General features: G+C 38.3%; 1 long non-coding RNA gene across 7 annotated transcripts in view; it reads left to right on the top strand.

The window, feature by feature from the left end:
- LOC308056686 overlaps positions 1-12525 on the top strand; it is a 93252-nt gene extending 80727 nt beyond the window's left edge. For all 7 annotated transcript variants that reach the window (XR_013924918.1, XR_013924919.1, XR_013924920.1 and 4 more), the window contains exon 3: positions 1-12525. This exon is cut by the window's left edge. This is a non-coding gene — a long non-coding RNA (uncharacterized lncRNA).
- Positions 12526-12705: the final 180 nt, after the last annotated feature.

The raw sequence follows: 12705 nt of genomic DNA, 5'->3' as shown, positions 1-12705 counted from the left end.
ACATGCAAATGGGAATCTGATGCATTAATTTATCCTCCTCTCTGCCTCAGACACTGGTGGTTATGTCTATGACCAACATGTTGGAGCAATCTCTCCCTGCCCACCAGCTGGTCCCCTAACTCATCTTTTAGTCTGGCCCAAGGATTGCACAAATGGTGGGTAGGCTCTGCATTGCCCGCTGGAACCCACCATCCCCAGACTTCCCATTACTTGGGTTAGGCATTACTGGTAAAGTAATTCCTCATTCAGCATAAAAATGACCCCTTCTTATGCTTATGTTTCAACATTTATCGACACATAACTAGACTCGTTAGAGAATCCTTTTCGTAAAGGAAACCAAGTCCAACCACCTCATTTGTGTTACATGGTAAGACGGGACACATCTTTCCCTAGTTCAGAAAAGACAACTTACTGACAAACTGACTCTTAAATAAAGTTATATCCTTTTATTACTCCTTCATAAGAAAAATAAATGGAAAGCTTCCACTCCCACTTTTCTTGAGTGAAAGATCAGAAGTGGTTACACCAGTGAAGAGTTTATGATTTGTCTTATCTGATGCAGTTTGTGGCAGTCAGCAGTGGACACTACATCTTGCAGCTGTAAAATTGAAGACACTGCTGCTTCTTGCCTATTATCCCTTGTCTGCTTCACCTGCTTAGTTTCTAAGCTCCTGGTCTGTTGTTATATTTATGTTCAACCCTTTATGTTGAACCATATGTAGTAAATCCCTGATTCTGTTTGAGGCACATTTATCTTTCTTGTTAGAAACATTTTGTAGGTAAAGAACAAAACCAAATCCAAGTTTTTGGGAAGGAAATAAACCAGGTATCTACAAAACAGAGCACATAGCTCTGCCGAAGTAAGCCAGATTGCTAACATGAATCTATTACAAAACAGAGTAAGGCAGACCAAATTTAAAATTTACTCCTGTCAGATAAATGGTTCCTTCAACCTTGTGGTCTACCAAGCACTAAACTCCTGTCCAGTCATCCTTGAGCAATAACTTGAATTATGGATAATACACGCAGTTCACAGATCCAGCTTTGTAACCGGTTACTCAAAGCAAATCAACTCAGAATAAGTTTCTCTTAGAGAATGAAGTAAATTGAAACCTGCAGAAAGCATTCTGCAGAGACTGGTCTTCTCAACACATCATCTCACATCCTCCACCCTCAAAGAATTCTCCTTTCCTTCAGAAGAGTCTTTACTAAAATATGCCCTTCCAAAACAATCCCAAATTTAACAGTTCCCCCTTCATCCTGTTTTTTTTTCTCCTGATTACTACCCCAGTTCTCCAAAGACTAATAACTTTTGTTTAATCACAGCAGAAGAAAGTTGCCCCCTTGTGCATATGCACTGCAATACAGTCCTTAACTACATTTTTCCCAAAGGACTCTGCTTCATTCAGCAAACCAGATGGAATACGCTTAAGGAATGAACTAGGGATACATGGTGATTAAAGATCTATGTGCTCTACTACAAGGTTAAAAGGAATAAGAAAGGGAAAGAAAATTGAAAAACACTTTACAAAAAGAGATTATACTCCAGGCTCTGGCACCGAGTATTCCAGGTGATGCTAAACAAGTATTTTAAATCAAAATTTGTCCAGTTTGTCATTAGTTATGTATTATTCATTTTCTGATTGATCAAATTATGATTCTGGCTCTAATCTGTAACAGTTCTTACAACACAATGATGAATAAAACAACATACTTAGAACATGTGAAATGCCTCAATACCCCGAAAAATAATTTCTAGCTGTTTTAACTGGAGCAAGCTTACTAAAATCAGTAACATTTCAGAGTTTCACAGTCTCAGTACCCTATCTGTAAAATGGGAATAAGAACTTCTGCTGTATCTGAAAAATTATTTGGTTTTGTTTATCTGAAAGTCTAAGACACTATCGGCATGGGTGTCTTGGAAGAATGCTGAGGAAAGTCATCACTGTTTGTGTAGAAAAATATTTCAGTGCATGAATATAGCCTAAATCATACAAATATGTGAGGAAAACAACGTGTTGAAAGCTTATTTATTAACTGAGTTTCTTCACCCGGCAGTAAGCAAAGAAAGTCCTGTGGAAAAAAAGTTACATATTTAGTAATGATAATATCATTATGTTTATACAGGAGAATTAAATTAAGGTTATGCAGAAAACCTGTATGATACTTTCCAACATTTAAGCACTTGATCTCAATTGTAACTTGAGCTATTTTTAACAACTTCATATGCAATGTGGACACATATACACACAAGCTGTGAGACAAGCTAACAAGAGTCAGACAACTTCTATTTGAAATGTTGCCTATATCAATATTGACAATCAGTTCTCAACTAAAAAATCAACTATGTTATTGAAAAGGATTCAAGATTGAAAAGAGATGTGTAAAACCAGACCATTGTTACTCTAAGGCAATGCAAAACACAAAAAAGGGAAAACCAAATTAAGATCATGAAGAAGGTCCAAAAACCCCTTATGGTTAGTAACATTAAAGACTATTTGGAACAGATGGTATCAAATCCATGTAAAGATTTACATCTGTCTTAAACATAGACTCCTATCAAACAAGAACCTTCAAGCAAATGAGTTTATTTTTAAAGATATAAATGAATTTGATTGCCTAGTGAAACGATTAAATTTTTACTTTAATACAAGACAATATAGCACAGCATATAGTTGAATTTTCAATATTGCATACTGCCATTAAAAATGTAATTGTAATTTTTAAGTTGAATGAGTGCTCCTGTTCTTGGTACACTGAAGCATCTAACCTGCTGAATGTCTGTTGTTGAACATATGATGACAGTGGTTTGCAAGTTCTTCGTATATTGCAAGTGATCATTTAAATACATCAGTTTCAGAGCGAGCCAAAACTTTATGGTTTGTTAAATTTTGCTTGCTACTACTAACACATAATTTAATGATGTGAACTGGGTATTATGCCTATGTGCATATTTCCACAGGTAATGGTTTTCCAGTAGTACAATCAAGTACAGTTACTTGATTTTTCCAGCCAAACTGGAATTCCAGTACTGTAATTCACTATGCTTCAAAATCTTAGCTAAGCAGAGGTGTTAGATATAGGTTAAATCCAGAGGCGTTAGACATAGGTTAAATTTGTGCAAATTAAGCATATAATTAAGTGCTCCGATAAGTTTGTTTGTTTTAAATAAACATCAATATTAATGTATATTAAAAATATTGCCAGCAGAGTGTGAGTAGTGTAGTTATTCCAGAGTTAAATGTGTACATTGCTTGTAAATAAACTGTTTCTCCCCTTAGTACACTCTATTGAGAAGGTTGATCTCAATTAGAGCTCCTTAAGAAGGAGTGAAATACATTGTAATGAGGTGTAATCATCATGCCTAGATTGTTCCTTCACATCAAAACTAGGTTTGAAATGAAAATGTTATCTGCTGTCTGTGCTAATGTCTATGTAAAATGAACTTGGCTGCCCAGGTGCATTCACCTACAAAAATACTTGACAATGACTTACACAATGGTCCTGTTTGCACATGCCGTCCAGGTCCATCTGCCACATTATCCTCAAGGATTTATTTATGCTATACACCTTCACCTATATGCACATAACATTAACACATGGCAAGTTATCAATGTATCTCCATTCATACCTACACTAATAAACCACAGAAGGACTGTAAATCAAGATTTAAGCATGAAGAAGGCATGATCTACAGCAAAACTTACAAGATTTGCTCCAAGTTTGGCAAGTCTGTTCTGGGCCTCTTCTCACTACCAACACATCAGCACCTCTCTCATCTGTCACACAGGGGTTTTTAAGCTCTGTCTGCCATTTACTTTCAATGTGCACACAAACCTCACTGAGCCAGTATGGTGCACCAACCTACGATCTGCAAGGTGGAGGTAGAGAAGACAGAGCTTTTACCAAGTAGAACATCAAGAGACATCTAGTAAAGCACAAGAGAGACAACTACTAAATCTGCAACAACTTCGTCAGAAAAAAAACCCCAAAAAACAACAACAAAAAAACCCAGAGTAAGTCGTTGTCCAAGTAGTTGAGTTGCTGGCAGTTTCTGAGCCTACATCCAACACTGTTAAAAAATTCAAGGTATTTAGGCTGATCATCTCAACTTCTGTACCCATAAATTTCCAGGCGCAGGAGGTTACAGTCCTGAGCCTGTTGTTGGAGCTGTATGTTCAGTTCAGCAGGCTGGGCCGTCTGGGCTTTTGCTGCAATCCAGAAGCAGGTAACAGTAACCTTCAAGGGACGAGCAGCACTGCAGATCAGTACCGCACAATTAACACAATTATCATCAAGGTCTGTGGCACCACCTGGAATTTTTAGTGTAAGGGCCACAGAATCCAAGACACGTATCAGCTGCAGCACTGCCAGTCCATAGATGAGAAATCCAGTGATCAACATGGAGCATGCCGCCACAAATGAAGAGAGTGAAATAACAGCCCTATCTCAGCAGAAACGTTTCATGCCCACTTACATTAAGCCTACTGGCTGTAAACAACACTAAAGTGTATCAGTGTCAGAACTCCCACAGCTGTCTCTTGTGATAAGCTAGCACCTCTTTCAAACATGGGGCAACAACTACAGCATCTTCACCAGCATTGCCTTACCTCTGTTGCTCTGGTGCCCAATGTTGTTCCATAGAATCATAAAAGCTATTGGAAATAGTGGGTCCTTAGCTTCTATCAGGTAGCCTTCAGGCATCTCCATACACAACGTCTTTGCCTTCAGGCATCTCCATACACAACGTCTTTGCCTTCTGCACTGGCAAGATCATTGTGATCTGCTACACACTTAGTAATTCACATGAGTATTGGCAAACCCATCCAGCCTGGTGGCTTACAGGTTCATACCTTGTTTCAGAACAGTGGTCCTTCTCAGGAGGGCATCTGATAGGTATGTCTCCTTGCTAGCACTGATTACACATTTCAAAAGCATGGATTTGTTGAAAGAGGGAGGCAAGCAGAGGAGGAGTGAGGGAGAGAGGGGGAAGGCAAGACAAGGCACAATTGTTCATAGTCCAGTAGAATGCAATCAGTTGCTTCATATACCCAGCATGTTCTAATGCCACCTATGAACAATACCTATGCAAGGAGGTTCGTTCACCTTTCCCTTCCTTTCATGGCTCCTCAAAGGCAGGACACTCCAATCCACTTCATATTCCTCCAAGTGATCTGGACACAGTCCCTCTTCCTTGAGAAGCTAACAGTAGAACAAGTTACATAAAAGGCAGCAATTACATGTCACAGAAAGAGAGGAAATTAGGGCCTTTCCAAGACAGAAAACCCGTATGTTGTGATGTGCAACTATTTTGTTGTTTTGGCAAGTGCCAGAAAGGTACAAAAATTCACATAATGGTCTTGTTGGCTAAGCATGTAGAAAGCATGTGTTCTCTTCCTTCCACTCTTAAGCATTGCAACTTCACTCTGAAGCACAGACACGTTTATACTGCTTCCTTACATACACGACTGTAGTCTGCTGTTAGCCCGATACTTTAAATGAAAAATATTTGAACCAAATATTCAAATAGAATCCTGAAAATACCAAACTATTACCACCTCGCCATTTAACTAGAAACAGATTTTCAGAAGCTGTAGATATAACCTTGCTAAATAAAACACATTCACAGTTGCCTTCCCTTGCTTCTGCTCACTGGAGAATGGCATGTACGCTACCCAAAACTGAACTTGTGTTTGCTGTGAGAAAAGAAACAAAATTACAATCTTAAACAATTCAACAGGATTTTGGTATAAAATTTCATATTCAAGACAAGTCTCATACTTTTACATAAGGAGTGCTGAGCACAGTTACTTTACTACAGTGACGTTAATACTCCTTGCACTCAAAAGCACAGCTGAGGTGACAGAACAGTGACAACTGCAACATTACCCAGCTAGATGGTCTGAATCTTCAATCCTAAAACTTCCTTTTTCTGGAAGAACTGTTTTGTTAGAAGTCCTAGGTTATGAAACAGATGGGGAAAAAAACCCACCCAAACCCAAACCTTTGTGACTTGCATTTTTAATCAGAATTTTGCCCTTTTATGATTTTAGAAAGAAGATAAAACTGAACCCAACATGGAAATTTTTATTTTCATCTAAAATCTGAAATGTTACAAACAATTTTGTGATTTGAGTTATGGTATCTAGTCATGTGAATGTGCAGAACAGTACCTACTGTATTGTAACTTGAGGAAAATATTTCGATCTCATAGGTACTGAAGACATGTATCTGCATCAAGGACAACATCATTCATATTCAAATAGCAAAATAAAGAACAATACATTTTATAATTACGTTTTTTCATATAGCATACATTAGCTTTTTCTTTACACACATATCAACACAAGTGAATTTAAGGTTTTTCCTTAAGTACAGCTAGAGTTGCCAAGCTAATAAGTGAAAATCTTAATTACTCTCTTCTATTTACATCCAGAAGACTATAAACACTTCAGTTACATCAATATTGCACACTGGAGCTCAGATATTTCTGTCTTAGGTTAGTACAGACCATACAACATTGGATCCAGAAGCACCGCAGCTGCTCAGGCAAATAAGCCCTGATCTGAGAGCACCTCTAGGAAAATGAATGCTGTCATGTCCTAGCTTGGACTGAACAAACCAACTCTAGAACCTCCAACTTGCTGGCAGTTGTACAGCAGATGTGTAGTTATTAATATTTAATTTATAACTGTATTTTCTGCATGTTTACTTTCTAGCACTGAATCATTCCAATGCTGCTACAAAATCTAAGGGCCTAAATCAAGAAAAGCTGTTTAGAACACTAAAATTGAAAATATGCTAACTTCTTATCTTTTATGTGGGTTGGGGAGGAAGGAAAAGGTTTTTATTTCTTACAAAATTCAGAAAATGAACTGAATGCAAACCACTGAAGTTACATGTAAGCCTCCCATCACCGAGCTAACAGACTTCAAACATCCTCTTCCCTCTTGTATGAGGGAAAATTATGCCTAAGGGGAAACACCAACTGTTATTTCGACAGCTGCAAATATTAGCAGAAAAAAATCAAACATGCATGCTGCACTCAGGTGAGATGCATAGGCGATTAAGGCCAAGTATTGGTTCAGCAGGAAAAAGCAGTTGTAACTTAGCTGCCCAAGAACTAAATCCACATCATATAAAACAGCACTTCACAAATACCCAATTCAACCAAATAAGCTGACTTGGAAAAGAAATAGGCATGATAAATCGGCCAGACAGAGTACTGAGCTGATGCAGATAGGCTCCTTTCAGTATTTAGTCTTATTCCTGGCTTAGTTTCCTTTGCATGGTCCAGCATTGCTATATACCCATGTACAACATGCATATATAATTTTTAAGATTATATATAATTTAGCATGCTAAAGCACACTTTAATTAAAAATGTTCACTGCAACACTACTGGGGTTGATTGAAAGACTTTTACATTGTGCTAGCAACCAGACAGTTGATTCCCCGTTAGCTTTCCAATAAATAAAATGAAAAAGGCAGTGATCTTTTGCAGGTATAAGGACAGGTGTGCTATGTGCATTGATGCCACACACATACTTTCGACTGCTGCCATCTCATAAACAGCATCCACTGTCTCCTCTTTTGGACACTGCATTTCATGGAGTGTGTGAACCAGTCAGTTCATTTCCAGAACAATATGTGTCACATACCTACACAACTAGTACTAGAAGTACAACTACAAGAGTACTAGAAAAGAAATTGAGGGTGCTTTGTTTAGAGAAGACTTGAGAGGGAATATAATAACCTTGAAATAATAACCTTGTCAGATGTGCAACAGAACAAAGCTTGCTCTACCATTCATTATAGCTTAAGCGTAATAGGCTTAAAATTACTAAAAACAAAGTTTAGATTAGACATCAGGAAAAACGAAGTTAAAAACCAATCTACTATACAGGACAGTTAAACTTTGAACTAGATTTCTCAACTTACCTAAACAATCTTCATACTTCGAAGTGCAAGACTAAATTACAGAAACATTGCAACAACGTAGGTGTATTTTGTTCCTGCTTTGATCAGCCACTTTAATGTGCATTTTAAAAAACCCTGTTTTCTCTGTTCAGAAAGATGAGGGGCCTTTGAACTCACTCAGAACACAGAATAAGAACACCTGTATTTGGTCTGAAGAGAAATCCACCTAGCCATGAACCTTTCCTTGGACAGCCGCCAAAGGAGGTTCAGGAGAGTAAGACTGGTGCAATCATACTGCGCTTTCACTGCAGATTCTCCAGGTTTCAAAACACTTATGGCATATAGACTTTCCAATGGAGTAAACTCTTGCAAAAGTCTGTGCTAGTCTAAACCCCCCAAAGCTAGGACTTTTGATAAAAGATTCCTCACAAAAACATTTACACTACTTATAAGCTTTTTTGCTGGATTTTTTTTTTTTAAAGAAAAAAGTGTGAAAGGACTAAAAGAGTCCGTTCATTAGAAATGAGTAATTTTTTTTTTACAATGCACAGCCCAATTGGATAGCTGTTGCACTGACACTGACTTTTCTTTAAAATATGAACAACAAAAGGCTTGGGTGAGAATGTGTACTGTTTCATCTTCTATCTTTATGGATCAGGCTTTCTGAAGCTATAATGAGTGCATCTTTGTTTCTAACAAATATAATGATCTTTAGGGAAGAAGATCAATAAAAAAAGTGCCCTTTATCTCTGGCATAACTTGTGGTTTTGACCTCCAACAATGACCTTGCCACATGCAGAATCACATTAAATCTCAAGTTGGAAGGGACCCATAAGGATCATTAAGTCCAACGCCTTGCTTCTCACAGGACTACCTGAAACTAAATGATGTGACTACAAGCATTGTCCAGATGCTCCTTGAACACAGACAGGCTTGGTGACATAACCACTTCCCTGGGGAGCCTGTTCCAGTAACTGACCACCCTCTCAGTGAAGAACCTTCTTCTACTGTTCAATCTGAACTTCCCCTGATGCGGCTTCACTGCAAGTCCTCATGTTCTATTGCTGGTCACCAGGGAGAGGAGATTAGCACCTCCTCCTCTGCTGCCCCCCTTCAGGAATTTGTAGACTGTCACCCTCAGCCTTCTCCTCTCCAGGCTGAACAAACCAAGTGACCTCAACCACTCCTCCTAAGTCTCACCCTCGAGAGGTCACCCTTCTCTGGACACACTGTTAATAGTTTGATATCCTTATATTGAGGCACCCAGAACTGCACACAATACTTGAGGTAGGGCCACACCAGTATAGCATAGAGGGACAAACCATTTCCCTTGACCAGCCAGCTGTGCTGTGCTTGATGCACCCCAGGACACAGTTGGCCCTTTTGGCTGCCAGTGCACTCTGCTGACTTGTATTCAACTTGCCATCAACCCAGACCTCCAGATCTCTTTCCACACGACTGCTCTCCAGCCTCTCATCCCCCAGTTTGTCCCTAGGATTACCTCATCCTAGGCAGAGAACCTGGCACTTGCTCTTGTTGAATTTCGTAAGGCTGGGTGATTGCTTAGCTCTATAGTCCATCCAGATCTCTTTGTAAGGCCTCTCTGCCCTCAAGGGAGTCCACAGCTCTTCCTAGTTGAGCATCATTGACAAACTTACTTAATGTAGATCTGATTTCTGCATCCAGGTAATTTATAAAAACATTATACATATTGCATACTGTGCAAAGCATACTGTCATAAACATCCAAAAGGCTTAAGGCCAAAAGCATAAGCCTTTTGTCTCATACTCTTCCAACAGAAGAAAGCCGAAAATCCCATCCAGAAGATTTAATGACTTAATGTTTGTATCTCTTAAGGAAATCTTGAACTTCATCTGTCCATCCTGATAGTATCTTTAAGAAATCTTCTCATTTAACTGTGTCTTAAAATAGGAATGCTTCAAGATATAAGCTAAACAGTCTGCAAGCCACTAGGACTAGATAAGCAACTCTGGACAGAGAAATATCATGCAAAAAACCTCATCACAGGACAGCACTCCAGAAAGGTCTGGGTTAATTCTGCTAGGGTTTAGTAGTTAACAACTTGGAATGACATTAGTAGTAGTACCATGAAACAAGAAGTTTGTAGAAGACAGCACTCTATTCCAAAACTATGCAGGAGTCCATCCACCCCGGGTCTTTTTTGAGACCTGGGTCTTTCACTTGGCTCATATATTGGTCCTTTCTTGGCTCTTACTCATCAACAAGAAAAATAAAAAAGCTTCTGCCTCTTCCGACTCATGGATTTCTTGTTCTCAGAACCATTCACAGTATCTGAGGGTGTATACTCCGTTATCGTATCAATACACTGAACTAACATATTCAGACTTGATCAGGAACTACATATTCTTGTATGTGCAATGTTTCCAATTGCATTAATGAAAAAAATAGTCACAGAGCCCTAATAAACAATATCAGATATACCACAATAGCTTTAATACTGTAAAATTTATACAGGTACAAAAGCTACTTTAACCACTATTTTTCTCAGAGTCTTCCAAGATCTTTCTCCATAATCCATTTCTGTCTCCAGAAACTCAAGTTAGTGAAGAAATCTAGGCTCTCCCTCAGCTTATTTCACATTAAACTCGGGCTACTTCATACCTTTAAGGAGCTTTCTTTCAGACCAGCTCCCATTCCTTACTGGCCTATTAACCTCTTGAATCAAAATGGAAATCAAACTTTCCATACATGGCTATTCAGTTAAACACTTTGTAAATATCCGTCTTCGCATCTTCAATCTTGCACGTAAAGTGATAAGTACACTTGATAAAAGACACGTCAGTTACCAGCCTCTGGAGTGGCACAGTCTTCCCAAAATTTTTGGAAGAATGTTAGGCTACCGTAACAACAGCTTTTCAGCCACAGCTAGAAAAACTGCTGATGGTGTTGCACATATCAACAGGGGCTGCACATAATTCACAGCAGATTTCCAACTGTTAAGACCAAGACACATACAACATCGGTTATTTTAGACTAATGTTGTGTCTGCAAAAGCAGTGAGAGCCAGATCAGCTATTGAAATTAATATGATCTGGACAAGGCCAAGGAAGTTCACAACATGGACCACACAGTATCTGGCATACCAGAAAACAAAACTATCACAACATACTACTAGTTGTATGACTGCTTTATGGAAGCTTATCCCATAAAATAGATCCTCATAATTCTGGAGCATGCATCTACAAAGCCCACATAATTTTTTTTGAAATTTATTTTTGCCCCAAAATTTGCTTCGAAATAAAAATAACCAGTTCCATTCTGTTTTTCCTTCAGGAAAATCTCAAGATCCAGGAGATTAGAAACTGAGAGCCATTTCCAGTGTTTTTGACATAAACAGTTCAAGTATCTATGGTTAGTTGGCATAATAGCTTCTCAGGATGTATTCAGCTCAAAACCTAGAAAGATTCTACAGAATTAATTGTATGATGTCAGGAAGGCAGTCTTTACTGCTAGGGCTAACATGCGGCATATCACTAGAAGGATTAAAATCCAAATAAAGATTGCAATTATGTTTAGTTTTAACATTGATAGTCCCTTTTATATACAGAGGTAACATGCTTTACCTTCTATCCTTTGTTGTTCTCTTACCTGCAGCCTACGACACAGCTATACTTCACAATGTCTCTAGATTCCCCAACTAAGCCTCTCTGAGAACCAGTGCTTTCATTTAGATTTTATCTTTACATATGGGCAGAAAAAGTCAGGTAAAAGAGGACAGGGCGCAAAATAAACTTGCATTTATTGTAAATACAATGTATTTCCCAAATACGTGTGGTGCAAGTGCAACTGTAGTGAAAATTACCTTAGGACATTGATTTCGCATCCATTACTTCAGAGCTCATTGGAGTTGCTACTAGGGCAAGTAAGGTTTCAGTACCGCGTATCAGCTGGCACAGGGCTAAAAAGGTCTATAGCTGACCCGCTCCATGCACCATCACTGTAGAAATAACCTCAAGGACAAATAGCATATTCCAATTTTATTCAAACAGCAAGAGAGGACTGAAAAAAAAAATGTATCAGGAAATACAATCCCTTTTTTTCCCTGTAGCCCATAACACAGGAACTTTCAGGAAACGTAGCCAGCCTCATCAATACTGCTACAACAAGTTTATGCCTTCATATTAGATACATACAGAACTGGCAATAAATTTACAGAGTAATTTTAATGAACTGGAATTTGAATATTTGTATGCTTTATCAAGATTCCTGTGGAAACTGCAAGACATTTTTAAAACCAGGTCTTCCAGATCTTAAAGCTTGTTCTATTAATTTTTCTAGCACTAGTTAAAAAATAAACATAATTGCTGGATGCCAACTACATTCATATGAATATTACCACACATTTCATAGTAACAGCTGCTTCTGATGTCACTCTTTCAATTCAGAGTTACAGCAAATTTAGTATTTGACCTAGATTGTTTAAAGAGTACAAAAGTAAACAAGGGTACCCAGGAGGCTTGTATCTGTTTTACCGTAAGTCTGAACAATGACACTGCATGGACTACAGCAGCAGTACCCTGAAGTCAGTAAGCAACATTTGTTCACACAAGTTGAAAATGGACCTTGCAAAAAAATTGACTCAATAGTTGTAATCAGTAGTCTAAACTGCAAAAAGATGTTGCAGTACTGCGTTTTACAAGATTGCATTAATACATTCTTAAAACCTATACTGTTGAAGTATCACACTAATGGCTACTAGGAACACTGTAAATAGTTTTTATTTGTTCAATAAAGTTTACATAA

Source organism: Falco punctatus (assembly GCF_963210335.1).
Source record: "Falco punctatus genome assembly, chromosome: Z".
NCBI lineage: Eukaryota > Metazoa > Chordata > Aves > Falconiformes > Falconidae > Falco > Falco punctatus.
This window is presented reverse-complemented; position numbering and strand designations above follow the sequence as displayed.